This window comes from Tachyglossus aculeatus, chromosome 19, assembly GCF_015852505.1.
Source record: "Tachyglossus aculeatus isolate mTacAcu1 chromosome 19, mTacAcu1.pri, whole genome shotgun sequence".
In the NCBI taxonomy this organism is placed as follows: Eukaryota; Metazoa; Chordata; class Mammalia; order Monotremata; family Tachyglossidae; genus Tachyglossus; species Tachyglossus aculeatus.
This window is the reverse complement of record NC_052084.1, coordinates 21,745,584-21,772,839: the sequence shown is the minus strand read 5'-3', so window position 1 is coordinate 21,772,839 and position 27,256 is coordinate 21,745,584. Positions and strand designations below refer to the sequence as shown.

At 44.9% G+C, this 27,256-nt stretch overlaps 1 protein-coding gene across 3 annotated transcripts in view; it reads right to left on the bottom strand.

The window, feature by feature from the left end:
* The window catches only part of CDK19 (cyclin dependent kinase 19), a 281,016-nt gene that overhangs the window by 236,866 nt on the left and 16,894 nt on the right, over nt 1-27,256 (bottom strand). The window contains exon 2 of one of the 3 annotated variants that reach the window (XM_038760797.1): nt 15,987-16,048. The exons of the other annotated variants lie outside the window; for them this stretch is intronic. The gene's annotated coding sequence lies outside the window, so the exon portion shown is untranslated. The remainder of the gene's footprint in view (nt 1-15,986; nt 16,049-27,256) is intronic. 3 annotated transcript variants of the gene reach the window in all.

Below are 27,256 nucleotides of genomic sequence, written 5' to 3'. Positions count from 1 at the left end.
TAATAATGATAATACATGGTATTTGACAACCGCTTACTATGTGCCAAGAACTGTACTAGGTGCTGAGGTAGATATGAGTTCAACAGGTCCCACATGGGAATAACAGTCAAAGGAGGAGGGAGAACGTGTAATGAATCCCCATTTTGCAGATGCACGAACTGACACAGAGAAGTTAAGTGACTTGTCCAAGGTCACACAGCAGACAAGTGGCAGAGTCAGGATTAGAAGCTGGGTCCTCTGACCCCTAAGCCCGTGGTTTTTCTTCTGGGGCGTGTTGCTTCTCCACACTCCAAATACCCAGGGCCCAGCGATGCAGGAAGGAGGCTACTTTCTCCCTAGAGACATGGGGGTTCCCTAGGCCTCCTCCTCTAGGCTGGGGAAAGTCTTGGTCAGCTGCAGTGCGCCTTCCACACATTTAGAACACTACTTAGGACACCAGCTCAGCCATGGCTGTGACTTTTGGTCTGAGCGATGTGGAGGCTAAAAATTAATCAATGGTATTTGAGCATTTACTGTGTGCAGAGCGTTGTACGAAGCGCTTGGGAGGGTACAATTCAACCGTGGTGGCAGACAAATTCCTGCTAGTCTTTTCATGGTTGTCATCATCTGTTGCATCTTTGTTCATCTTTCTTTTGGCTCTGTAACCAACAACCACCCCCACCCTCTACATTTTTTTTTAAATAATGAGTGCCATTTGAGGCCAGGGACCACGTCTGTACCTTATCTACGCATTTTTTTCTCACTGCTTAGTACAGCAAAAGCCCCGTGGAAGAGAGGTTTGGGGGGCAAGATGAAGAGTTCAATTTTGGACCCGTTGAGCTATTCCAAGCCCTCGTGATTCATTCGAAACCTCTTCCCAACTTTCCTTCTCTTGCTGCACAAATCCACACGTTCAACTCCACCCTATCCGCCGAGCCGAACTCCCTCACTTCCCCGTCCCTCCATCAATCTCACACAACTGGTCCTGACTATCTTAATAATAATAATAATGCTGGCATTTATTAAGCGCTTACAATGTGCAAAGCACTGTTCTAAGCACTGGGGAGGTTACAAGGTGATCAGGTTGTCCCACGGGGGGCTCACAGTCTTAACCCCCATTTTACAGATGAGGTCACTGAGGCACAGAGAAGTTAAGTGACTCGCCCAAAGTCACACAGCTGACAATTGGCAGAGCCGGGATTTGAACCCATGAACTCTGACTCCAAAGCCCGTGCTCTTTCCACTGAGCCACGCTGCTTCTCCAAATATCTTGTATCTGCCTTATGGCTTTAGTACCGCACTTTGCACATTGCACATAACAAATCCCACGATTATTATTATCATTACTATCTCCCAACCTTTGATAATCTCCACAGTGCACTTCCTCTGATCCTGCGCTCAAGTCACAGAGAACTGCTGGGGGAAATCCAAGAACCAGGCCAAGTTCGGTTGCTTCAAATTCTTCCTTAAACGGTGATCCCTCCTGTGAAACAGGAACTGGGTCTGATCTGCTTACTTTACATCTGATACACAGTGAGCATTTAACAAAAGCCTCAATTATTATCATCCTTACATTCTCAAACTCTGCCCTTTCTTCCATTCAGCAACATTATTTCTTCTCCCTCAGACTACACAACTCCAGAAACCCCCCCTTTCCCTCCTCTCCTTCAACCCTGATAGAGTTGTCAAATTCTGTTTGTTTTTTGTCTACAAGATTGCCAGGATTGGTACTTTATTCTTTCAATCGTATTTATTGAGCGCTTACTCTATGCAGAGCACTGTACAAAGCGCTTGGGAGAGTACAGTGCAACAAGAAGAAGTCACATTCTATGCCCACAATGACCTTACAGTCTAAAAGGAGAGGCAGACAATATAAACATAAATAAATAAATTACAGATAAGTGTTGTGGGACTGGGAGGGATGATGACTAACGGGAGCAAGTCAGGACGATGCAAAAAGGAGAGGGAGACTGTCCAGGCAATCATTACGCTGGCCTAGGGAGTTGTTCAAAAGACCACAGTTTTCTCCATCTTTGAAGCCCTTCTGCAATCACATCTCCTTCAGGAGGCCTTCCCTAGATTAACTTCTCATCTGCTCACCTTAAATCAATGCTATTTATTGAGCATTTACCACATGCAGAGCACTGGACTACGCACTTCATTCAAACGTATTTACTGAGCGCTTACTGTGCGCAGGGCACTGTACTAAGTGCTTGGGCGAGTGCAACAGAGTTAGCAGACACGGTCCCTGCCTACAATTAGCTCGCAGGCCTTCCTCACCTGCCACTTTTAGCTCTTCAGCCCTTGAAAATTCACCATCGCACTTACAACCCTATCTTATACACTCAATTACTTCCTCCTAATTGTAATTTATTTAGGGGTCTGTCTCCCCTGCTAGATTGTAAGCGCCTCGCAGACAGGGCTCCCATATGAAATTCCACTGTAAGCCTAAGCACTTGGTTTCGTGGTCCGCCCACCAGACTCTCCCATAAATGCTACTGAGGTTCTGTGAGGCAGGGATCAGATCTACTATTATACTGTTCTAGGTACTTAGTACAGTGCTCTGCAGAGCTAGGGCTCAAGACACTACTGGTTAATTAATGATTGAATGATTTCTGGAGAGGACTGGAGAGCAGGAAGCAGAACAAGCAATATTCTACAAAAGTTGTCCCCAGACTAGAGGCAATTTATATTTTATCCATGCCTTGGATGACAGACCTAATCGTAGGGGTGGAGAACCAGGACTGGTTTAAAGCAGGGCGGGAATTGGGAATGGAAGTACGGATTTCCCGACAGCCTGATGGTCTCCCATCTCTAAAACAACTCCACTTGGGTCTAGAATGAGCAGGAAGTTCATTTGTTTGGAGGAACAAAAGGAGCCAACTGTTGTGGGAAGGGAAGAATAAGAGTTCTTTAATAACCAGTATCCCACCCGACTGAGAAGGCGGCCCTTCGGGAACCCTCTGGGAGACAGACAGCCTGGCTCAGTGGCAAGAGCACGGGCTTTGGAGTCAAAGGTCATGGGTTCAAATCCCAGCTCCGCCAACTGTCAGCTGTGTGACTCTGGGCAAGTCACTTCTCTGTGCCTCAAGTTACCTCATCCGTAAAATGGGGATTAAGACTGTGAGCCCCCCGTGGGACAACCTGATCACGCTGTAACCTCCCCAGCGCTTAGAACAGTGCTTTGCACATAGTAAGCGCTTAATAAATGCCATCATCATCATCACAGACAGCAGGAGGAACCCTCCAGCATTCCTGAGAGAGGAGGAAGGTCTGAAGGATACCTACATGGAGGGTGCTACAAGCTGTGAACTATCTCCTCTAGATGTACGTTTTGATAGGATGAATTTCCTGACTGCAAGAGTTGGACATTAATATAGTTTACCAAGGAAAGCCAAGGAATCCCCTTCTCTAAAGACTTCTTTTAAATGAAAAGCTATCATTCATTCAATCGTATTTATTGTGCGCTTACTGTGTGCAGAGCACTGTACTAAGCGCTTGGGAAGTACAAGTTGGCAACATATAGAGACGGTTCCCATTCAGCTGACATAGTTTAAGTGGAATTTTGCCTGGAGCAGGGGAAACAAGCTACATGACCTCAGACTTCTTTGTTAAAATAACGTTTTTGGTAAATTAAAGCCATTCAGAAATTGGGTCATGCTGTGGTAGCTTTTCCATATTTCTTTTGTAGATACATAAATGTACAAAAACACCTCCCACTCATCTTCATAATTATTAGAACAAAAATTGCAATATTAAGCACTTGCTCAGTGCCAAACTTTGTACCCTACATGACACCACAATCGAACACAGGGAGGGATCCGATATACGTTGCCAACTTGGACTTCCCAAGCTCTTAGTACAGTGCTCTGCACACAGTAAGCGCTCAATAAATACGATTGAATGAATGAACGAATCCGATCCATTCCCGTCTTCTGCAATCCCTCACTCTGACGGCTCTTTTCCTTCTGCAAGTCAAGCATGCTCACGTCTTCTCTGACAAAAAATAGTCCTCTCTGGATCCCACCACTCTAACTCCATTTCCTTAATCCCATTCCTGTCCAAACTCACGGAGTGGGTTGTATATAACCACCGTCTCCATATCCTCCAACAGCCTCCTTAACCCACGAGAATCTGGTTTCTGCCCCCTTCACTCCACTGAGACTGCATTCTCCAAGGTCACCAATGACCACCTCCTCCTCGTTATATCTAATGGTGTCTACTAAACCTTAATCTTCCTTGACCTCTCGGCCGCCTCTAGCCTAGTAGATCACAACAGTTTACCTCCCACCTCCACCCAATCTCTTTCATTGGCTCTTCTGCTTCTCACCACCTAACTCCGTTCCATATCCCGTGCTCGTCTCCCTTTTAAAACATTCCTTTGGGGAACTCGTCTGTTCCCATGGCTGTAGCTCCCATCTGTACATGGCTGACTCCCAATTCGATCTTGCTAGCCCTGATCTATCCACACGTCTACGATCTCATATTTCCCCTTGCCTGCAAAACATCTCCACATGGATACACTGCTGGCACCTCAAACTCGGTGTCAAAAAACTGAACTCCATTATCTCCCGACACTTCCACTCAATCCTCTCTCCCACCTAAAGTTCCCTTGAAGGTTGGCAACACCACTATTCTCACTGTTTGGGAGGCTTGGAAACTCAGCATGATCCTTGATTTCTGGCTCTCTCAACTGTCATATTCAGTCTGTTGCTTAATCCTGTTGGGTTTTTCTTCCACAACATGTCCCAGATCCACCCCTTTCTCTCCACCCAAACAGCTACTAATCTAGCCTGGGAACATGTCGTATTCTGGCTAGACTACTGTACCCACAGAGAGAGAGCGAGGGAGAGCAAACTCCCTCAGATTCTCCCTCTCAAGAGATTACACCAGGACCAGGGAAGAGAAGGGAACGGAAGGTAATAAGGCTCTTCTAGTGCAGCACTCAGGCCCATCAGTAACACACTCCCTTATTTCCCCGGACTGAGCAGCCAGACCCCAAGAGGATAAGCTATCGAAGAACCTTTGAGCAGGACCGACTAGGTGAGGTCAGCTGAAGGGGGAAACTGCCCCGCAGGTGAAAATGGAAGACCACTAAGGAGGTTCTGCCCTTTCAACAGAAGTAACCCACCCAGAGAGGGCCTTACAGATTCCTGATTTGGGGGACAAGTTACCACTTTCTTTCCCAGATTGCTCACGTTTGCTTTCTCCCCGAGTCAGGCAAGAATATGGAGATGCAACCACCAGGCAGACTAATGTCCCACAACGGAGATCCCCAACCCCATCCTCTAGAGCAGTCAACCTGTTGATGTCATTGTCCCTCCCCGAAGATACCATTCCCTGCTCTTCACACTACCCTAATTTGCTCACCTAACCACTGGTCCCAACAATGCTCACCCCATATCCTCCTGCCCAACTGCAAGTCACCAGGCATGCCAATCGCATATCAGGATTGTCTCCAGCAACAGGCCAGAGCTGCAAGGAGAGGGGATTTCGGTGTGGGGAGGAGTGGGGTGACCAGAAGGCAAAATGTGCTCCATCTGGCCTGACTTGACGGTGGTTTTGCGTGGGGACGGGGCGGCTGGCGTGGCGGCAGAAGCTCGTGCAGCGGGGTTGGGTGTTTGGACTGTCTGTTAGCCCGCAGCCCCGGGCTTCGGCCCTGTGACTTCTTGGGCTAATCCAATCCTGCTCCAGTGTTACATGGAGAACCCCACCAAACTAATTAGATCAGAGCTCGGAGACTTTTAATCCAGCCTTGCATGATGACATTTTGGAGCAGCAACCTCTATCATTTTAATTGTCACGTAGGCATACAGGAAGAGAAGCCATCAATAAGGTAAAGCCCAGATAAAATCACAATTTCAATATAAAATGAATCAAAATCCTACATGACGCTCACAAACAATCCAGCGGGGCAAAGCAGATACTGGTGTGATGTTCGTCACTTTTACTTAATTAAGGACCTGAGCCAAAGTGGTGAACAAACGTTATTTAGGCACAATGGCAATAACAGATACGTATTTCCGAAGCAGATGAATATTCCCAACATCAGAGGAATTTAATTTGCCTTAAAGCATCAATTCTCTTCCTATTCCTTTTGTTTTTCTATGAGGAACCTGGAACCAAATCTTAGCTATGCTGTGTTCACATGAGATAATATTTTTTCCTTAATAGCTGTTGAAAAAAATATCTGAAAATTAAAGATGCACAAATGTTATCACAAATTCTATATTTTAATTAATCCACTAATTTGAAAAGGAGTAAAGAAAGAATTATAATGCCACCATTTTGAATTTGTAGAGTACCATCCTTCTGAGGAATTAAAGTAGTAAACCCATAATTCATAGATTACTGCAATAACCTAGTGAGATAAATACACAGACATCCAATTTTACAGAGGAGAAAAATCAAGATACTTGCCCAAAACCTGGATATGAACTCAGATGCAATGCTCTTACGTCAAAATTAATCAATGGTATTTATTGAGCGCTTACTGTGTGTAGAGCATAGTACTAAGAACTTGGGAGCACACAATACAATAAAGTTGGTAAACACATTCCATGCCCACAAGTTTACGGTCCAGCAAGGAAGACAAATTAAAATTAATGTCTTATCTATTAAAATACATGAAATAAAGATTTCAAGAACTGCTCGAAAATCAATATGATTATAAGCCTTCTTCACAGTCTTTAAGGCTTGTTTTTTTAACTAATCTCAATGAAATAATGATCAGTATTTATCAGTAAACTTCGGCTATAGTTGTTGGTCTCGAAACCGAGGGTCGATGCAGCCACAGCACAACCAAGATTACCATTTTTACTAATAATTGCCCCACTTTTCTGTACAATTTTAGGTACAATAAAGCATGGGTGAGACAATTATTCAGGTCATATAAGCACTTAATCTAGCAACAAGGGGAGGAGGAAAAGAAAGAAGGCCGAGGGACGAGAAAGAAGAGGGCACTTGAGAAGATGTTTCTTCTACTACACTTTGCCAAGTGCGGCGGAAAATAGCCATTTAATGACAGGCCTCCCCGCACCTACTGTGCTGTCACCTTTTCCTCCCCCCGTGGGGGGCTTTCAATGAATCCATTGAATTAATTCTCACCCTCTTTTCCTCCACCTCTAGTATTTTCCTCTCAATAAAGGAATTCCCTCTCCCTGCTCTACTGTAATGTTCTTACCCTCATTCTCCTCTGGCCCAGGCAGCTAGAGCTGCTTACAACTATCAATCAATCGTATTTATTGAGAGCTTACTGTGTGCAGAGCACTGTACTAAGGGCTTGAGACAGTACAACAATCACACTACCCCCCTTCAAAGCCCTACTGAAGGCTCATCTCCTCCAAGAGGCCTTCCCAGGCTAAGCCCCCCTTTTCCTCAGCTCCCGCTCCCCATCACCCCATCTTGCTCCCCCGCATGTACATATCTATAATTCTATTTATTTATATTAATGCCTGTTTACTTGTTTAGATGTGTATATATCTATAATTCTATTTCTTTATATTGATGCTACTGATGCCCGTTTACTTGTTTTGAAGTCTGTCTCCCCACCTCTAGACTGAAAGACCGTTGTGGGCAGGGTCTGAATTGCACTTTCCAAGTGCTTAGTACAGTGCTCTAAACACTGTAAGTGATAAATAAATATGACTAAACGATTGAATACAACACAACAATATAACGGACACATTCTCTGCCCACAAGTTTACAGATGGGGGGAGATGTGTGATATAAAATAAAGACTGTACACTCCTTGTGAGCAGGGATTACATCATCCAACGCTCCCAAGTGCTTGGAACAGTGCTCTGAATACCGTAAGTGCTCAATAAATACGACTGACTGATTGACAATATTTTATTCCTGGGAGGGGCAATTACACCATGGAGACATAATACAGTTGAATCAATCGAGTAGACTGTGAGCCTGCTGTTGGGTAGGGACCATCTCTATATGTTGCCAACTTGTACTTCCCAAGCGCTTAGTACAGTGCTCTGCACACAGTAAGCGCTCAATAAATACGATTGAATGAGTAATGGTATTTATTGAGTCCTTACTGCGTACAGAGCACTTTACTAAGCACTTAAGAAAGGACAATGCAAAACAGTGTGTAGACGTGAACCCGGCCCCCAAGAAGTTTACAGTCTAGACAGACACTAAAATAAATCACAGATTGGGGAAATGGCAGAGTATAAAGATATGGACATAAGGACTGTGGGGCTGAGGGTGGGGGAAGAGTATCGAGATGCTTAAAGAATACAGATTCAGGTAGACAGCTGAGTCAGGAGGGAGGGTGACCTCTCGGACAGAATACAATTTGAATAAGGGTTTGGTGACAGGGAGAGTGGTCTGCCAGATTTGAAGACTTTGAATTCCCTCTCCTCATATCCCCAGCCCCCAACTTCCCACATCTCTTAATGATGATGATGATAACGGCATTTGTTAAGCGCTTACTATATGCGAAGCACTGTTCTAAGCGCTTGCGGGGGGATACAAGGTGATCAGGTTGTCTCACGTGGCTCCTACTGACCTGGCCATGTACTTTATTGAGAAAACTGAAACCATCTGGCATGATCTCCCTACAATCTCTGCTGCTCTTCTCCAGTCCCTCCCTCCCTTTCTTCACCTCTCCCATCTTTCCCAGCAGTATCTCGAGAGGAGATGGTCCGCCATCCCCCTCCACCTGCGCATCAGACTCCATCCCTCTGCACCTTTTCAAAATGCTTGACCCCAACTTTCTTCCCTTCCTGACTGCCATCTTCAACTGTTCGCTCTCCAATGGCTTCTTCCCCATGGCTTTCAAACATGCTCGTATCTCCCCACCATTAAAAGTCCTCCTTTAACTACATGACTTCCTCTAGTATCACCCCATCTCCCTCTTACCATTCCTCTCCAAACTCCTTGGATGAGTTGCCTGCACTCTCTTCCTCCACTTCCTCTCCTCGACGCCCTCCAATCTGGCTTCCCTCCCTTTCACTCCACAAAAACTGCCCTCTCAAAGCACTCCTTGTCAAATCCAATGGCCTCTACTCCACTCTAATCCTCCTCGAACTCTCAGTTGCCTTCGACGCTGCCGACCACCTCCTTCTCAGTTCCCTCACCTGTAAAATGGGGATTAAGACTGTGAGCCCCCAGTGGGACAACCTGATCACCTTGTAACCTCCCCAGTGCTTAGAACAGTGCTTTGCACATAGTAAGTGATTAATAAATGCCATTATTATTAGTAGTAGTATTCTCCTGGAAACATCATTCATTCAATTGTATTTATTGAGTGCTTACTGTGTGCGGAGCACTATACTAAGTGCTTTAAAAGTACTCTTTGGCAACAAAGAGAGACAATCCCTACCCGACAACGGGCTCACAGTCTAGAAGGGGGGAGACAGACATCAAAACAAGTAAACAGGCACGCGCTTTCTCTGGCTGGCTTCCAACCTTTACTTCCTGACACTGTCCTCTCCTGGCTCTCCTCGTCTCTCTGGCCGCTCATTCTCAGCCTCCTTGGCGGGCTTCTCCTCTCCTCCCGCCCTGGGAGTTCCTCGAGGTTCAGTTCAGGGTCCCCTTCTATTCTCCATCTACACTCACTCCCTTGGAAAACTCATTTGCTCCCACGGCTTCAACTATCACATCTACGCAGGTGATTCCCAAATCTACATCTCCAGCCTTGATCTTTCTCCTCCTCTGCAGTCTCGTATCTCCTTCTGCCTTCTTGGATGGACGTCACTACTTGGTTGTCCTGCCTACACCTCAAACTTAACACGGCCAAAACAAAACTCCTCATCTTCCCACCCAAACCCTGTCTCATCCCTGCCTTTCCCATCACTGTAGACTCCATCCTCCGTCTCACAAGCCCGTAACCTTGGCGTTACCGACATCTCTCTCATTCAACCCACACAGTCTGTCACTAAATCCAGTCTGCTCAACCTTCCCAACTTCATTAATATCATCGTTAATATGAAGCAGCATGGCTTAGTGGAAGGAGCACTGGAGTCAGAGGTCGTGGGTTCTAATCCAGGCTCTACCGCTTGTCAGCCGTGTGACTTTGGCTTCTCTGTGCCTCAGTTACCTCATCTGTAAAATGAGGATTAAGACTGTAAGCCCCACCTGGGACAACCTTGCGTCTCCCCTGGTGCTTAGAACAGTGCTTGGCACATAGTAAACGCTTAACAAATACCATCATTATTATTATCTGCCCTTTCCTCTCCATCCAAACACTAACCCGTTAATCCAAGTACTTATCCTTTCCCCACTTTGATTACTGCATCAGTCCCCTCACCGACCTCCCTGCCTCCTGTCTTCCCCTACTCCAGTCCACACTTCACTCTGCTGGCCCACATCACTTTTCAACAAAACCATTCGGTCCATCTTTCCCCACTCTTCAAGAACCTCCATTCGTCGTCCATCTACCTCCACATCAAGGAGAAACTCCTTGAAAGCCCTCAATCGCCTCGCTCACCTCACTTCCCTGATTTCCTACTACCACCACCCGGCCTGCTCTCTTTGCTTCTCAAAGCCAAACTAGTCCATCTATCTCACACCTCCATCTATCTTTCCACATCCTGCCTCTGGCCTGGAACGGCCTCCCTCTTCATATGCGAGAGATGATAACTCTCCCTACCTTCAAAGCCTTATTAAAAGCACCTCTCCACCATGTTTTGTCCCCATATTTTGTTTTGTTGTCTTTCTCCCCCTTCTAGACTGTGAGCCCATGGTTGGGTAGCGATCGTCTCTATAGGTTGCCAACTTGTACTTCCCAAGTGCTTAGTACAGTGCTCTGCACATAGGAAGCGCTCAATAAATACGACTGAATGAATGAAGAGGCCTTCCCCGACTACGCCCACATTTCCTCTTCTCCCACTCCCTTCTGTGTTGCTCTTGGACTTGAATTTACACCGTTTATTCACCCCTACTTCAGTCCCACGGCACATATCTGTAATTTATTCATTTATATTAATGTCTGTCTCCAATTCTAGACTGTAAGCTTATTGTGGACAGGGATCATGTCTCCCAACTCTGTTATACTGTACTCTCCTAAGCGCTTGGTACAGTGTTCTGCAATCAACCGCATTTACTGAGGTTTTTACTGTGTGCAGAGCACTGGACTATAAAAGAGTTGGTAAACACGTTCCTTGCCCACAATGAGCTCTGAAAGCAAGGGTTCAATAAATTTGATTGATTAATCTATTGACTGATGCAGGAGAAGGGAGTTCCAGGCCAGGGGGAAGACATGGGCAAGTTGTTAGCAGTAACACAGATGAGATCAAGGTACAGTGATCCTGGAGGAGCAAAATGTGTGGGTTTGGTTGAAGTGGGAAATCAGCGAGGTAAAGAAGGAGGGGTGGAGTTGATCCCAGGTTGGTTGGGAGGGTGGGAGGGGGGCCAGAGTGGGGCCACAAGGGTGATTTTCTAATCTTGTTGGTAAACAGATCTCCCCACTGTCCGTTTTTCCCCGGAGAAGGGGCCTAGATGGGTGCAGGGGTCAGTCTTCCCCTGGCCGCTGGATGGGGAGGGCTGTAATTCCAGACTCGCCTTGGTATGATGTGGCACTTCTCTTACATTATCCTGCCTAAACATAATAATAATAATAATAATAATAATAATAATGGCATTTGGTAAGCACTTACTATGTGCGAAGCACCGTTCTAAGCGCTGGGGGGAATACAAGGTGATCAGGTTGTCTCACGTGGGGCTCACAGTGTAAACCCCCATTTTACAGATGAGGTAACTGAGGCTCAGAGAAGTTAAATGACTTGCCCAAGGTCACACAGCAGACATGTGGCAGAGCCACATGGTTGTGCACCTTTCATGCCCCAAAATACAAAAAGCACACTTTTATTTTCCTCCTCCCCGCCAGTTCATTCATTCATTCATTCAATCGTATTTATTGAGTGCTTACTGTGTGCAGAGCACTGTACTAAGCGCTTGGGAAGTACAAGTTGGCAACATACTTGTTGGCCAGTTGGCAGTTCTATTCTCCGAGCTGAAAAAGGTGGTTTTAGCTTTAATAGCCGGGTGGCAGAGGAAGGACTGATCCTTGGACCTGTGTTCAGAGACCCTTAGATGTCACCAAAACATCTGAAAATTGGACCTCAACCTCCCCGGAGAACTTATAAACACAATTCAGGCAACCACCTCCTTCCTTCCTTACAGCCCTGGCCTTGGGATGGAAGGTAGACTAGAATGAGGCCTTTATGCCTATTATCTTTCCCCATACTAAAATTCCCAGTATCCTCCGACCTCAATTCTTTTAGATTCCTTATACTGGGACCTATGAAGGTTTATAAACTGGTTTATAATCACGGTTTATTGTACGAATGAAAATTACTCCAAAACCCATCAAAGAGCAATTGTCTCTGAATGGAGCACTCATAATAATAACAACAAATACACCTCCTATTATTATCGTAGTTACCAAGTGCTTACTACGTGCCCAGCACTTTACTAAATGCTGGGACAGAAAGACGAAAATCGGGTTGGACGCAGTCCCCATCCCAGATGGAGCTCACGGTCCAAAAAGGAGGGAGTAGGGTTCATCGCGGAGTTTTTCAACTTCTAATATTGAGGCTCAAGCTTTGTTCAGGAATTTAGGAGGCAGAAAACTTTAGATGTGGATTTTCGTTTAGAGGTGGCTTCTCCTACTCTACAGCTTTGGTAGCCGGTTCCGTAGCTTTCAATCCTTTTCAAAGTCCTATTTGTGTGCCAATAATGTTGTTATAATCTGCCCTTTCCGCTCCATCCAAACTTCCACCTTCATCCAAGCACTTATCCCATCTTGCCTCGATTACTGTATCAGTCTCCTTGCTGACCTCCCAGTCTCCTGCCTCCCCCCACTCCAGTCCAGATTTCACTCTGCGGCCCGGATCATTTTTCTACAAAAAAGTTCAGGCCCCATTTCCCCACTTCTCAAGACCCTCCAAGTGGCTGCCCATCACCCCTGCATCAAACAGAAAATCCTTACCATTGGCTTGAAAGAACTCAATCACCTTGTCCCTTCCTACCTCACTACTCTCCTACTACAACCCAGCTGCACGCTTCGCTCCTCTGATGCTAACTTTCTCACTGCACCTCGATTTCATCTATCTCGTCGCCAACTTCTCATCCACGTCCTGCCCCTGGCCTGGAATGCCCTCCCTCCTAGACTGTGAGACCGCTGTTGGGTAGGGATCGTCTCTATATGTTGCCAACTTGTACTTCCCAAGCGCTTAGTACAGTGCTCTGCACACAGTAAGTGCTCAATAAATACGATTGAATATCTAATTACTCTCCCCTCCTTCAAAGGTTTATTGAAGGTACATCTCCTCCAAGAGGCCTTCCTGACTAAACCCTCCTTTCCTCTTCTCCCACTCCCTTCTGCGTCACCTCGACTTGCTCCCTTCATTCATCCTCCATCCCAGTCCCACGGCACTTATGTATATAGCTGCAATTTATTTATATTCAATCAATCAATCAATCGCATTTATTGAGCGCTTACTGTGTGCAGAGCACTGTACTAAGCACTTGGGAAGTGCAAGTTGGCAACATATAGAGACAGTCCCTACCCAACAGTGGGCTCACAGTCTAGAAGGGGGAATGTCTGTCTCCCCCGCTAGGCTATAAGCTCATTGTGAGCAGGGAATGTGCATTTTATACTGTTATACTGTACTCTCCCAAGCGCTTAATACAGTGCTCTGCACACAGTAAGCGTTCAATAAATATGACGATGATTGACAGTAAGTGGAACTCTATATCTGAAATCCATGCCACTGCATTACTAACCCTTCTCTAAATGCATGAACAATAATCCCTCAGGATTTTTTAAATGTATCTGTTAAGCACTTACTATGTGACACGTCTTGCACATATTTACTATTCTATTTATTTTATTTTGTTAATATGTTTTCTTTTGTGGTCTGTGTCCCCCTTCTAGACTGTGAGCCCGCTGTTGGGTAGGGACCATCTCTACATGTTGCCAACTTGTACTTCCCAAGCGCTTAGTACAGTGCTCTGCACACAGTAAGTGCTCCATAAATACAATTGAATGAATGAATGAATAGGGACCGTTTCTATAGGTTGCCAACTTGTACTTCCCAAGCGCTTAGTACAGTGCTCTGCACACAGTAAGCGCTCAATAAATATGAATGAATGAATGAATGAATGAATAGGGACCGTCTTTATATGTTGCCAACTTGTACTTCCCAATCGCTTAGTACAGTGCCCCGCACACAGTAAGCGCTCAATAAATACAAATGAATGAATGAATGAATACTGTACTAAGCACTGGAATAGATCAATCGTATTTATTGAACGCTTACTGTGTGCGGGGCACCGTACTAAGCGATTGGGAGAGTACAATATGACAATAAAACAGAGTTGGTAGGCCCATTCTCTGCCCACAGTGACTTTACAGTCAAGTAAATATGTAATAAATATATATGTACATAAGTGCTGTGGGGCTGAAGGAGGGGTGAATAAAGGGAGAAAATCCAAGTGCAAGACTTGACAGATACAGCTAATCACATTGGACACGGTCCATGTCCCACATGGGGCTCACAGTCTTAAATCCCATTTTACAGATGAGGGAACTGAGCCAGAGGCAAGTGACTTGCTCCAGGTCACAGCGCAGACAACTGGCAGAGCCGGGATTAGAACCCAGGTCCTTCCGCTTTCCAAGCCTGTGCCCCACCCCCTTAGGTCAAGCTGCTTTGCAGGGGATGAGTTAGACGAACCCCGGCTAATGTCATCTGCATACAAAAATAATCTGGGGGGATTTCACTTCTCTGTCTATATGCATACAATAAAATACTGGGGTTTTTTTTAATTTAAAAAGTAATAATGACCAAAAGTCGATAAGTACATGCTCACAGAACATGCGCAGACTGCAGCTGAAAAGACTGCAGAAAACTGGGCGCGTGGGGCTTCATGCCCCTCTACCCGCACTACTCTGGACTGCGGTCAAGAATACTTTACGGCATCGTATGCCAGCGGCTGGGTCCCGCAAACCACAAACAGGCGAAAGCAGGAACAAAAAAAGGCTGTGAAAGCCAGGGGACTACGGTACTGTATTAAATTTAGAAAAAGCAACAAATTATTCTGGTTTAACAGTCATTCATGGAAGGCCTTAGGCAGGCCTTCCAGATGTGTACCGTTAAACCTTATTCAAATGACTGAAAGAATGACATGACTAACAAGAGCATTTATTTCATTCCTGTAATCTTGGGGAAGAACTGTTCTTAAAACCATCCATCATACCACTGACTGGACCCAGGTGGTTATTTGGGTCAGAACATCCTGAAGGAGGCCTTCTAGGATAGGCTTGTGTGAATATATTACATTATTTTTTTAGGAAGTCCCAGAAATTAATATCTGTACCTGGCACCTGACATTTCTGAAAAAATGAGTGGGGAATTACTTATGAAAAACACTTCCAAATCTCTAGTTCTTAGTCACATTTACAGTCTTCTCTCACCCTCGTTTGGGTGGATTTTGAAAACAAAACCCATTAAAAACAGTAACTCCAAATACAGTGTTCATAAAACAGGTATGAGACTGTGTTGTTTGGGTTTCTAACGTTTCCCTTTTTCCTTCAAGACGGAAGTAATTTTGAAACGAAAAGCTGTCGGGCTCGGAGGCTTTTCTTGGAATAAGAACGATTATGACTGCTTTTGAATAATGGCACGGACTACTTCCCATTTAGCGTGAAAAACTTATTTGGTGGAGATGAGTGCTTGAATATATTATGCATTCTGTAGTACACCAAGCCTTTTCTTCGGTGATCGTTTTCAGAAGGGGGCTGGTCGATAGTCCCAAGGGTCCATGTGGAATTTATGTACTTATATGGATACTTTAATATATTTAAATCCAAAGTGTACATTATATCGAAGAAGTAAGGGTTTCAGTTCACCATGAAGAAAATTCTGAACGGTTCTTCTCCTCGGAAAGCTGTCTCGATACATCATGGCGCCAATCTCAGCACACACACACACACACACACACACACACACACACACACGACACCAGAAGGCAACACTCCTCTTTACCTTCTGCTGAATATTCTGCTACCTCCAAGGCTTGAGGTCCATACACGAAGCCCTTCTGGAATCTATGAACATAGCAGAGGTAAAAGGCAGAAAAGTTTATGAAGATTTAAATGTTACTCTTCCCAAAACATAAAATGCCAAATGCCCATTAAAAGCCTATAAATCCGTCGAGGAAACAAGAATGACAGAGAGGCAGCGTGGCCTAATGGATAGAGCACAGGCCTGGTTCTAATCCCACCACCGCCACTTGTCTGCTGTGTGACCTTGGGCAAGTCACTTCACTTCTCTGCGCCTCAATTACCTCATCTGTAAACTGGGGATTGAGACTGTGAGCCCCACACGGGACCGGAACTGTGTCCAACTTGATTTGCTTGTGATAATAATAATGATGATGACAGCATTTATTAAGCGCTTACTATGTGCAAAGCACAGTGCCTGGCACACAGTAGGTGCTTAAATACCATCATCAGTACCATATGTGGATGAAAACCAAGTATCAGCTAATAATTAACACCCAGAATTCACTATATTTCATTTGCTAAATGAAATTTTTAGAAAACCTGAAAGTTTGACTCATCCCCCTAGGCTGACAAGAGAAAAATCTCAAAAAAGATAAATTAATGTATCCACAATTTGGCATTTTGAATCCAAACAATAAGGCCAATATAAGGAGAGGGTGTTAAGTGAGAAAGCAAAATCTCATTTTCCGAAGTTGTGATATTCCTAAGAAGCCGTCATTGCTTGTGTTAATAAAGAGGCCCTCAGGACTGGACATGGCTGAGATGGGTGAAATCCAAGAAAAATGAATAGGAACAAGAGGCAGCGTTACCTAGTGCATAACATGGGCCTGGGTGTAAGAAAGCTCGGGGTTCTAATCCTACCATCATCACTTGTTTGCTGTATGACCCTGGGCAAGTCACTTGTCTTCCCTATGCCTCAGTTACCTCAGATGTAAAATTGGGATTATAACCGTGAGCCTCATTTGGAAAATGGACTTTGTCCAAAGTGATTATCTTGTAACTACCCCGGCGCTTAATACATGGCCTGGCACATAATTACTACTGAATACCATTACAGACAAAAGAAGGCAGACGTTTTATAGAAAATGGAAAAAGGAAAACATCCAGTCATATAGTCTACCAGAGAAGAAAATGAAGAGCATAGAATCTTTTGGTATAAAAGGCATGGAATGAATTGGATAAATCTGAATTAGGAGCTCAAATTTTATACCTTTATTTCAGAAGGATAGGAAATGTGGCTGCTATGCAGGAAAGGGGTAAAAAACAAAGAGAAGAGTTACATAGCTGTTGCACTAAGGAATGAATATACAACACCTACCACCACCACTTAAGAACATACATTTCATTTTTTAATATCCCAATCAAAAACATCCTTTAATTTGGTCAAAATAACGGGTATCAGGAGATTGGATTTATTAAGAGTTTCTGTACTCGGATCCTGATTCTAAAAATGACTCCGTGACAAGCTTCTGTCACTTAAAATATTGGAAGAAAAGAACTGCTTCCCTACTTCACCTACAGTGTATTTCCAGAATGGCACAGCAGTTACGATTAGTCATTCGGCTTCCCTTTCCTAATCCCTTCAGACCTCTTGTAACTGCCTTTCCTAAAATGAAGTTTTGACGTCTTTCCTGATTTAAGGACGGAATTAACCAAGTAGAAAGCAACGAAACCAGTCCTGCACAGGCCGAAATTCCAGGACCTAGTCTGGCCCGGGCGAAAAGAAAGTGTTGGTTGGGCCCAGACGGTCTTGATTTGATTTCAGGGCATCGATGATCACATATGCATAGTCATTCATTCCTTCACTCGTATTTATTGAGCGCTCACTCTGTGCAGAGCACTGTACTTAGGGTTTGGGAGAGTACACTATGACAATAAACAGACACATTCCCTACCCACAGTGAGCTTACAGTCTACAGGGGCAGACATTAATATAAATAAATAAATTACAGATTTGTACATAAGTGCGGCGGGACTGGGAGTGGAGACGAATAAAGGGAGGAATTCAGGACGGCGCAGAAGGGAGAGTGAGAGAAGAGGAAAGCAGGGATTAGTCAGGGAAATCCCAGGCCAGAGGCAGGACGTGGCCAGGGGCCGGCGGCAAGTGGTTCGCCTGGATTTATACTACTCTCAGCGGGCACATGCACTCATAAAAACACACACCAACACACTCCATACATTACTGAAGCACCCAACACATCTTGCGGTACCTCATCTGGGATGGCTTGAGGAAAAGGTGAGGTTCACTCTGCTCCACCTTTCAAACGAAAAATCCCTCAGACCTGGGTGGGATTCTACAGGGTTGCATTGCAGATAAAACCTCACCTAATCCTAGAGTTATCCTCCTGGAAAACCTTGCTTTTGGAAAAATTGGCAATGTAGAAATCAGAGAATTCACTAAAAGTAATAAGAAGAGCATATACTAGCGTGCACCTTTTAAAAAATATTAAAGCTGCAAAACAATGCTGCAACACTCAGACCATTAGCTCCAAAAAAAACCCCAAAACAACAACTAAATTTGGTAACTTCAAAGTAAGTCCGCCTTTAAGGGCAGCAGGGAGAAAGTATGTGGTGTTCCCTTGCCCCCTTGGATGTTACGGTACTGTATATGATCAATTTTTCCCCCACAGTGGGCAAGTCACCCTCACATTCTCATATACGTAATCAAATCTGTATTGCTGAAACTGGTGTGCAATGGAGGCTTACTGAATAGTATCTTCGATCAAGTTCCTTGCATCTATGTGAGGCGTCCTCTTAAAGAACTACTAGAAACAATTTAATGTTCGTTTGGTTTAAAATGAAGCTTTTATGCAAATGACGGAAGCAAGAACATGGCTCATTAACACATATTACCCACTAAAAACCAAGAGTTCCTTCCCCCTTCCATTTCACTGCTTTACGAAGCTCCATATCCCTAAATAGGTCAATTGAAAAAAGTTTATTTTAAACACTGACATGCATTATTCAAAACGGTATGACAACTAAATTCATGGGGAGGAAATTGCAGCAAGAGAAAAAGGAGAATAAGACAAGGACAATAGAACAGTTTACACCAACAGACAATTCCCATGTATATTTTTACACCTATTTGTACTGCATAAGAAATAGCTCTAATGCCGCAGAGCTCGTGAAAGACCATGAATCATCTGGCTTCCAGCCATAGGCAGCACATGTAGATAAAAATAGAGGGAAAAGACACAACCGTCAGGAGTAAACTTAAAAACAGTTACTAACATTGACCTGGCTTGGACAAATAACCCAACCCAATCTAATTTTTTTTAAATGACTCCAAGCTAGGAATGTGCTTCTACTCTTTTCAGGTATGATCAGGAATGCATCGTGATCATGTGGAGGTCATTTTTCAAATACGCTGAGCAGGTATTTGTTATTAATACGCTGATATAGTAGGGAACGTACTCACTTGAAATCACACATTGGGTTCTCAAACTGCAGCCACCTACGACATAAACCAAAATGCTCTTCTTTAAGTTTTGCGGCCCAGATTCCCATCTTATCCTGCGTCTGCCCATGGAGCCGGAGCGATGCTTTGGGGACGGAGCAGGTAACGAGACTCCAAAGCCACAGGGTAGCTTTGTCAATGAACGGCATTGGCCCTGACTCGGCCGGATCGTCCTTCAACAAGCCCCTGAGCTCCTGCGAGTTCACAGAAGGGGACCGTACTTGTAGATGCAGCAGCTACAGCAATCACCTCTCCTTTCCCTTCCTCTCCGCCCCCTTCTTCGCCTTCCCTACCACCTCGATTCTCAAACCTTCACCGTGCTTGTCAATTCATCTTCACAACAAGCAGGAATTCCAGACCACTGGCTTTAAGGTGCCCGATCAATTCTTTCACTCCTGCTTATCCACTCTCTTCTCCTTCTACATTCCAGCTCGTACACTTTGTCCCACTCAAACTAACCTACTCACTATGCCGCAAAACCACTGCTCATTTCCTTCCCCCAAACTGGAACTCCCGACCTTTGGAAATCCACCAGGCCATAGCTCTCCCTGGTCCCAAAACTCTTCTGAAATCACATCGCCTCCAGGAGGCCTTCTCTGACTTTGAATTTGGCCCAGTTTATATTCCCGCGACCTGCAGCATCATCATTTCTACATGCATTTGTGTCCTTACAACCCCCACTTTGCATCTCAGTACACAGCTTACATAAGCTATTACTTACGCATCAGCATATACAAATCCACGTTTCCTTCCTCCTCCTAACAGCAAATTATTTTAGTGGTGGTCTCCCCTGCTACATTGTAAGCTCCTTGCTGGCAGAGATCGTATCTACTGACCCTATTACATGCTCCCTAGCACTTAACAGAGCGCCCTGTATAAGGTGGCTGCTCAATAAATACTACTGAATGATTGATTTCCACCTTTCCCCTTCATCTTTTATCCTTCTGTATTTCTTTCCCTCAATTCCTCATTATGTCAATCAGTCAATCGTACACACTGAGCTCTTACTGTGTGCAGAGCATTGTACTAAGCCCTAAGAACCAAGGAAACAGACCACTGGACCCTTACTTTCCCAAAATAAGAACAGTGTTTGTTTTAACTCAGAGTTAATTTGGTATATGGCACTGAGGACTGGAAGCCCAAATCTCATAGGCTTTCAAAGATCCAGAAAAAGTAGTTGCTAGTTACCTGAAGTAAGAACTGGAGAACAGGTTTGCTGCCTGATCCCTAAGACCACAAGTCTGTGCCCAAGATGACACTAAATAACAGGTGACTACCCTTTATGTGTGACCACTAGACTGGCTGTGCAGTCTGCCCACAAAAGAACGCTTATCAATGACGCTGTCATGAGGGATTACATGAAAACTTCGCCGAAATTTCAAACAGATTACATCTAGCATTATCATAATCAATCACTGGTATTGAGCACTTACCGTGTAGAGCTCTGTATTAAACGCTTGGGAAAGTACAATTCAACAAAGTTAGTAGAGAAGTTCACAGCCCCCAGGAGCTTATGATCGAGAGGAAGAGATGGACATTAAAATAAAGTATGGATATGTACGGAAGTACTGGGGAAAGAGGGTGGGGTGAATATCGAGTGCTTAAAAAGATTCAGAACCAAGTGCAAATATACAACGCAGAAGGGAGGGGGAGTAGGGGAAATGAGGGCTTATTGGGGGAAGGAGTGAAGAGGATGGAAGTCAGATTTGAGGGGGTCAAGGAGAAAATTGGAGGAGAGGAAATAAAGAAAGTGGGTGCAGCCAACTCACTCAAGGAATATGGAGAGAAATGACAGGAAGGAGTTGGGGCGATAACTGGGGGGAGCCATGTGATCACAGGATGGGTTTTTTTTTTGTTTGCTTGTTTTTTTAGATGGGGATACATGAGCCTATTTGAAATTAGGAGCAGAGAAGCCACCGAAAGTGAATGGTTGAAGATGGTGGTCAGCAAATATTTTGAAACAGTGCAAATTCCCCTCCAAGTCCACCAGACCTCAGTCCTCCTAAAAATTCTACCTCCTCCACTAGGTCTTCCTTGACTATCAGCATCTCAATTCTAGCAACCCATCAGCCGCCTCCAGAATTTATACTATTCCAATCCTGACATTCAGACTTTCACCAAATCCTTTCAATTCTTCCTTTATTTTTTAAAATGGTCTTGTTAAGTGTTTACTATGTTCTCCATCACATCCTAAGCATCATGTTCTAAGCATTGGGATATATACCAATTAATTTGGTTGGATGTGGCTCCTTTCAACCTTGGTGCTCGTGTCTAGTTAGGAGGGAGAACAGAGGCCCAGAGAAGTGAAGCGACTTGCCCAAGATCCCGGAGCAAGTAACTGGAAGGACCAGGATTAGAACCCAGGTCCTTTGACTTCCGGGCCCATGTGTTTTCCATTAAGCCATGCCGCATCTTTACATTCCCTGAACCCGCTTCCTCTCCATCCAAACCACCACTACGCTGATCCGCTGATCCACTATGCTGAGAAACAGCCCGGGCTTTGGAGTCAGAGGTCATGGGTTCAAACCCCGGCTCTGCCAACTGTCAGCTGTGTGACTTTGGGCAAGTCACTTAACTTCTCTGTGCCTCAGTTACCTCATCTGTAAAATGGGGATTAACAACCTGATCACTTTGTAACCTCCCCAGTGCTTAAAACAGTGCTCTCACATAGTAAGATAAATTTATTAAGATAAATGTCATTATTATTATTATCCAGATATTTGTCATAGGTCAGACTACTGAACAGCCCTGATTGCTGACCTCCCAATCTCCAGGCTCTACAGCCTCTGCTGTCTGGATCCTTCTTCTAAAATGTCTTTCTGCACCCATCTCACCTCTCTTCAAAAACCTAAGAATAACAATAACCGTTATCATCATTATTACTATGAGGGTATTTGTTAAGTGCTTACTATGTGTCAAGCACTGTTCTAAGTGCTGGGTAGATACAAGGTATTCACGGTGGACATGGTCCGCGTCTCTCCATCTTCAAAGTCGTTCTGAAATCACATCTCCTCTTGAAGGTCTTCCTTTGATCAATCGAACAGTGCTATTTATTGAGCACTTACTGTGTGCAGAGCAGCGTACCAAGTGCTTGGGAGACGACAATACAACAGAGTTGGTAGACGTGATTCCCCGCACAGGTTTGATTAGGATTATGTGCAGATGTGTGGATGACTGCGGCACTTGAGAATGGAGTTTGGATGCCCCTTCCACTCTGTAGTCAGCCTTACGCAGCCACAGCTGTGGATGTATTTTTGGAGTAATTGCTATGAGAAGTTGCAACAGATGGCCCCCCTCCAACACTGGCTGACAGACTCGCTGTGTTTACCCAAAAAAAAAAAAAAAAAATGAGAGCAACTAAAATGGCAAAAACGATTTGCTTGTATCCACCGCAGCGCTTAGTATGTCTGGAACATAGTGAGTGCTTAACAAATACTATTATTATTATTATCATCATCAGGGTTGATAGACACGTTCCTTGCCCACAACAAGCTTACAGTCTAGAGGTATGCAAACAGACTTTGGGCTTCTGTTTAGCTTTAGTTCACCTATTTGCACAGATACACTCACTTTCGCTTCTTAGAAATTTCCTACTGATGAGTTTTTCCATCATGAACAAGGAGGCTACTTTTTTTTCCCATTTTCTGTGCATACAATGTTTCCCTGTGTTTCCTCTACCTCATTCCCCTTTTCAGAGCAAGCACAAATCACCCTAATATCAGCATTAATATTAAATGCCTTTCCTTTAATAACTGTAAGTACTATATTTTCTCTTATACATTAGCATGCACTCTACCTCTGGACTTTGTGCAAGTTGCCACTTGCATATAGTGTGAAAATATTAGCTTTGAGCAATTAGAGACTAACTACAACTATTTTCGGTGATTTCACTTTCTTTACACTTCCTACAAAACTAGACAGTAAATAAAAATACCTAACTCACTCCTATTCACAATGAGGCTTAAAATCTGACCCTTGCTTTCTTTTATTCTCAACACACTGTGTACTATGTCATATTTCTGGAAGTACTGTGTGCTTATCATCAATCGTATTTATTGAGCGTTTATTATGTGCAGAGCACTGTACTAAGCGCTTGCACTGTACTAAAAGCACTGTACTAAGCACTTGGTACCCTACAAGAGAATTGGTAGATGTGATCCTTGCCCATAAGGACAGGGGAAATGCACTCATTCATTCATTCAATCGTATTCATTGAGCGCTTAATTTGTGCAGAGCACTGTACTAAGCGCTTGGGAATTACAAGTTGGCAACATATAGAGACGGTCCCTACCCAACAGTGGGCTCACAGTCTAGAAATGGGAGTTAGTGAGAAGCAACCTGGTTTAGTGGAAAGAGCACAGGCTTGGGAGTCAGAGGTTGTGGGTTCTAATCCCGGCTTTGCCACTTGTTAGCTGTGTGGTGGGTGAGTCACTTTAACTCCTCTGTGCCCCAGTTATCTGTAAAATGGGAATAAAGACTGTGAGCCCCACATGGGACAACCTGATTACCTTGTATCTACCCCAGCACTTAAAACAGTGCTTGGCACATAGTAAGTGCTTAACAAATACCACTATTATTATCATTATAAGGATACAAACATCAATGTTGAGGGCCTGGGGGTAGGGTGAAATCAAGGTAAGATTCCAAGTGCACTGGCGATGCAGAAGGAAGGGTGGATAGGAGAAAGGAGGCTCTAGTCTGGGAAAGGCCTCTTCAAAGAGATGGGATTTTTAGTAGGGTATTGGGGGAGGGTAGAGTAGTGGTCTGTCGCATTTGAGGCGTCTCTATATGTTGCCAATTTGTACTTCCCAAGCGCTTAGTACAGTGCTCTGCACATAGTAAGCGCTCAATAAATATGATTGATTGATTGATTGACTGAGGCGGAGGGAGTTCCAGACAAGAGCGAGGATGTCGGGGAAGGGGTCAGCGATAAGACACATGAGACAGTGAGTAGGTTGGTGTTAGGAGCAAAACTCCAAACTCCCTCCAAGCTGCCCTGATGACTCTCCCTCTCTGGGTTTGGCTTTGGTTATTTCTGTTTCCCAAGATCAGGCATGGGCAGTTGCTCTTAAATGGTGCCCCTTTTCACACCTTTGAGGGGCATACCAACTCCACTGAGCTCCGTTAAGTTCCATCAAACACTCATTCACCTTTCTTTTGAAAGGTGTAATTTAGGCTGTCAGCGAATCTGCCACTCTCTTGCCCATTTCTTCCCTTCCCGTCTGCCCCTGTGACCTAGTAGGAGTCGTGGTATTTACTGAAGGCCCCCCGGGAGCAATGTACTGTACTGAGCCTTTGGGTAATTACAGCAGAAGAAAGGGACATGTGTCTCGCTTACACTAACAGTGAAGACAGACATAAAAATATTTACAACTAGAACCCCCAAGAAAATATTAAAATCCTGAGTAGCAACAAGAATAATAATGTAATTTAAGTGATTACTGAGTGCCAAGTCTGTACTAAATGTTGGGATAGCAAATACAAGGTAATTGGATTGTACCCAATCCCTGTCCCACATGGGGCTAACCATCTAAGAAGGAGGGATGACAAGTATTTCGTCCCCATTTAACAGATGAAAACACAGAGCCACGAAAAAGGCAAGTGACTTGCCCACGGTCACATGACAAGTTAAGTGGCAGAGCTGCTCATTATGGGTAGGGAAGATAATAATAATAATGATAATGGTATTTGTTAAGCGGTTACTATGTGCAAAGCACTATTCTAAGTGCTGATCTCTGCTAATTCTGCTGTACTGTATGCCTGCAAGCGCTTTGCACATAGTAAGCACTCAGTAAATATGATTGATTCCCAGCTCTGTGCTCATTCCAAGAAATACCTCTGTGACAAAGTCACCTGGGGCGCCGCAAACCAGAACCTATCAACCCTGAATAGGAAGTGGAGTCAGGACATAATAATAATAATAATTCTGGCATTTGTTAAGCGCTTACTGTGTGCCAGGCACTGTACTAAGCACTGGAGTGGGTACAAGCAAATTGGGTTGGATACAGCCCCTGTCCCACACGGGGCTCACAGTCTTAATCCCCATTTTACAGATGGGGGAACGGAGGCCCAGTGAAGTGACTTGCCCAAGGTCACACAGAAGGCAAGTAGTGGGGCAGGGATTAGAACCCAAGACCTTCTGACTCCCAGACACATTCATTCATTCATTTCTTGAGGGCTTACTGTGTGCAGAGCACTGTACTAAGCGCTCGGGAAGTCCAAGTTGGCAACATATAGAGATGGTCCCTACCCAACAGCGGGCTCACAGTCTAGAAGGGGGAGACAGACAACAGAACAAAACATATTAACAAAATAAAATAAATAGAATAGTAAATATGTACAAGTAAAATAGAGTAATAAATCTGTACAAACATATATACAGGTGCTATGGGGAGGGAAAGGAGGTAGGGTGGGGGGATGGGGAGGGGGAGAGGGAAGGGGGGCTCAGTCTGGGAAGGCCTCCTGGAGGAGGTGAGCTCTCAGTAGGGCTTTGAAGGGAGGAAGAGAGCTAGCTTGGTGGATTAGCAGAGGGAGGGCATTCCAGGCCCGGGGGATGACGTGGGCCGGGGGTCGATGGCGGGACAGGCGAGAACGAGGTACGGTGAGGAGATTAGCGGTGGAGGAGCGGAGGGTGCGGGCTGGGCTGGAGAAGGAGAGAAGGGAGGTGAGGTAGGAGGGGGCGAGGGGATAGATGGAGAGCCTTGAAGCCCAGGATGAGGAGTTTCTGCCTGATGCGCAGATTGATTGGTAGCCACTGGAGATTTTTGAGGAGGGGAGTAACATGCCCAGAGCGTTTCTGGGCAAAGACAATCCGGGCAGCGGCATGAAGTATGGATTAAAGTGGGGAGAGACACGAGGATGGGAGATCAGAGAGAAGGCTGATGCAGTAATCCAGTCGGGATAGGATGAGAGATTGAACGAGCAGGGTAGCGGTTTGGATGGAGAGGAAAGGGCGGATCTTGGCGATGTTGCGGAGGTGAGACTGGCAGGTTTCGGTGACGGATCGGATGTGAGGGGTGAACGAGAGAGCGGAGTCGAGGACGACACCGAGGTTGCAGGCTTGTGAGACAGGAAGGATGGTAGTGCCGTCAACAGTGATGGGAAAGTCAGAGAGAGGGCAGGGTTTGAGAGGGAAGATAAGGAGTTCAGTCTCTGCTCATCCACAATGAGCATAGACAATGCCATGCTGCTTCTCCAATTCCAAAGGGCTAACATGGGTTACGAAAGAGAGCGGAAGGAAAAGGAAGGGTGGCAGTTCCATAAGGAATAGCCACCAACATGCCTTCCCCAACCTACAGAGATCTCAGAAAGCCATGGTCCACATCCCAACTTTGTCTGCCATTCCGGGACATCCTGGTGCCTAACTGAGGCACCGAGAAGTTAAGTGACTTGCCTAAAGTCACACAGCAGACAAGTGGCGAAGCCGGGATTGGAATCCACATCCTAGAAGCAGCATGGCACAGTGGAAAGAGCACAGGCTTTGTAGTTGGAGGTCATGGGTTCAAATCCCAGCTCCGCCAACTGTCAGCTGGGTGACTTTGGGCAAGTCACTTAACTTCTCTGGGCCTCAGTTACCTCATGTAAAATGGGGATTAAGACTGTAAGCCCTCGTGGGCCAACCTGATCACCTTGTAACCTCCCCAGGGCTTAGAACAGTGCTTTGCACATACTAAGCACTAAATAAATGCAATTATTATTATTATCATCCTCTGACTCTCAAGCCCATTCTCTTCCCACTAGGCCATGCAGCTTCTCTATAATATCAAAAGGGAACAGATTATCATAGATTA